The 2,950-nt window shown below is 45.4% G+C and overlaps 1 non-coding gene across 1 annotated transcript; it reads right to left on the bottom strand.

The window, feature by feature from the left end:
* Positions 1-1,955: 1,955 nt before the first annotated feature.
* TRNAE-CUC (transfer RNA glutamic acid (anticodon CUC)) lies at positions 1,956-2,028 on the bottom strand. The gene has a single exon. It is a non-coding gene; the product is annotated as a tRNA-Glu (tRNA).
* Positions 2,029-2,950: the final 922 nt, after the last annotated feature.

Consider the following 2,950-nt stretch of genomic DNA (forward strand, 5'->3'; position numbering starts at 1 on the left):
CAGGCCTCAACTCAAGCATCAACTTCTCCAGGAAGTTGTGTTAACCCCTCCATGCCTGGATCAATTTCCTCTCCTCTGGCATTTTGCTCACCTCTACCCTGGTACTTAAATACTCTGCAGTCTGTCTTGCCTAGACTATGGGTTTCTAGAGCACAAAGACTCTGCAGCTCCTGACCTGGCCTGCTGCTTGGTCTTCAACAGTGTTTGTTGAATGAACTACTGAATTTGAGCAGAAGCCACACTTCAGAATTAAAAGTTCCTCAAACATCATGAGAGACAAAGTTGGTGGGAAATGCCGATGAAGTTGAAGAGGAAAGGCCAGGTCCTGGGAAATCTGACCATGAACAGTACCAGTGAGCCCGCGATTGTCTCTGAAGCCTAAGACAGAGGACTGCCCTGCCCCACTGCTGTGTCAGGCAGGTGGGACTGTTGCTAGGGGTAGAACAGTTAGTGTGATGCCGGTACCCCCATGATGATCGGCCATCACTGATCAGCATCTCTCCCACGGTCTACACAGGCTCTGCTTTTTCTGCCATGCATCTGTGGGGTGGGGGGAGGGGACTTGCATATGGACCTCGGTGACTCTCATGGAGGAACCCAGGCCTCCAGCCACACCCTCCCCGTGGACACACCAAGAACCATCGAGGCAGCTGTGATTCCACCACAACCACTGGAACCTCATGGCTCCATCCCACTGGACTGGGTGCTCCTTTTGCTATGTCACACCCTGGAGAGGCTGGTCTGGGGCATAGGAGAGAAGCCAGCATGCTGAGCACCTCGCACTTGACCAAATTAGATTATGAGAAAGTGGAGACAAGTTTGGAGGTGGCCGCATACTATAGATCAGATCTCAAATGCACTGAGACAGGCTCTTTGATTAAATCCCTGATTCAGCCTTCACGTAGGAAGTACTTTTTTAGAAGATGGTTAGGGCTTCCCTGGTGGCGCAGTGGTTGAGAGTCCGCCTGCCGATGCAGGGGACACGGGTTTGTGCCCCGGTCCGGGAAGATCTCACATGCCGCGGAGTGGCTGGGCCCGTGAGCCATGGCCGCTGAGCCTGCGTGTCCGGAGCCCGTGCTCCGCAACGGTAATCACCACTTAGTTCATCTGTTTCAATATTCCCATTTTCATTTATTGGGCTTTATTAGAGTCTACATTTTCTACATTCTCAAGGCATCACTACCCCAAATATTTCCGTTTAACACTGAATTGGAAGCTGCCTACTGATCTTCCAAAGACAATTCTGTATGTGTGTGCACACGCGTTCTCCTGAGTCCTTTGTCCCTGTTCTCAGAATTGCCTCATGATAATAGAATAATAATGATGTGGACCCAGGAAGAAACTGGCGACGGGGAAGGTAGGAACATAACCTGCATTTTCTCGGAAACTTTCAGAATTTTAAACAGTGCCTTTTTTTAGGCTGATGAATCCTGCCAGACAGTCACCCTGCTGTGACAGAGAAGGAGTGGAGAGAGCCTGGGTGAATGGGAGCCGGGGGAGTAGAGAGGAAAGGAGGGTGGCTGTGAGCATGCTCACAAGTTTAGAACAGCTGTGGAGGTTAGAGTAGCTCCCCCTGAATGAGATGACGCTGGGCCACTAAGGAGAAAGGAAAAGAAAGAAGATTCTGCTGCTGATGACGGTGACAAGGAGAAGAGGTACTTGGTTTACACAGTGGGTGGGTATTAAAGGATTATGTATATTAAGCACTATTCCCATCACCCAGAAAGGCCTGTACTTTAACTGCCAAGAAACCAGTAATGAATGGAACACCTTCCAGGGATGAGAACAAATTAAAACAATGTATTCTGTGCTCAATATGTAAGATATTTAGAAATCGGTAGCACATTTGGCCTCATGGGGCATTTTCAGGGAGAAATTGTAGAGAATCTCATGTTTGTCATTTCTCTCTCTCTCTCTTTCTTTCTTTCTTTACCACACAGCTTGCAGGATCTTAGTTCCCTGACCAGGGATTGAACCTGAGCCCTCAGCAGTGAGAGTGCTGAGTCCTAACCACTGGACCTCCAGGGAATTCCCTCTCATTTATTTTAGTTTCTATTTAAAAGTCACATAACAAGACTCTCCTTAGTGAAGATATTAGTTAATGTTTATTGAGTGCCAGCTGCATGCTTGTTTGTTGCTCTTCTAAATGTTCTGCGTCCATCAACTCAGGTAATCTTCACAACTTTATGAGCTGGGTACTCTTTTTTAAAATATTTATTTATTTTTTATACAGCAGGTTATTATTAGTTATCTATTTTACACATATTAGTGTATGTATGTAAATCCCAATCTCCAGTTCATCCCACCACCACCACCACCCGGCTTTCCTCCTTTGGTGTCCATACGTTTGTTCTCTACATCTGTGTGTCTCTATTTCTGCCCTGCAAACAGGTTCATCTGTACCATTTTTCTAGATTCCACATATATGCGTTAATATACGAGATTTGTTTTTCTCTTTCTGACTTACTTCACTCTGTATGACAGTCTCTAGGTCCATCCACGTCTCTACAAATGACCCAATTTTGTTCCTTTTATGGCTGAGTAATATTCCATTGTATATATGTACCACATCTTCTTTATCCATTTGTCTGTCGATGGGCATTTAGGTTGCTTCCATGACCTGGCTATTGTAAACAGTGCTGCAATGAACATGGGGTGCATGTGTCTTTTTGAATTATGGTTTTCTCTGGGTATATGCCCAGTAGTGGGATAGCTGGATCATATGGTAATTCTATTTTTAGTTTTTTAAACTAAAATGTAAGTTTAAACTCCATACTGTTCTCCATAGTGGCTGTATCAATTTACATTCCCACCAACAGTGCAAGAGGGTTCCCTTTTCTCTGCACCCTCTCCAGCATTTGTTGTCTGTAGATTTTCTGATGATGCCCATTCTAACTGGTGTGAGGTGATACCTCATTGTAGTTTTGATTTGCATTTCTCTAATAATTAG

This window comes from Aethalodelphis obliquidens, unplaced genomic scaffold (genome assembly GCF_003676395.1).
Source record: "Aethalodelphis obliquidens isolate GAN/ISIS:26980383/991018 unplaced genomic scaffold, ASM367639v1 scaffold21, whole genome shotgun sequence".
NCBI lineage: Eukaryota > Metazoa > Chordata > Mammalia > Artiodactyla > Delphinidae > Aethalodelphis > Aethalodelphis obliquidens.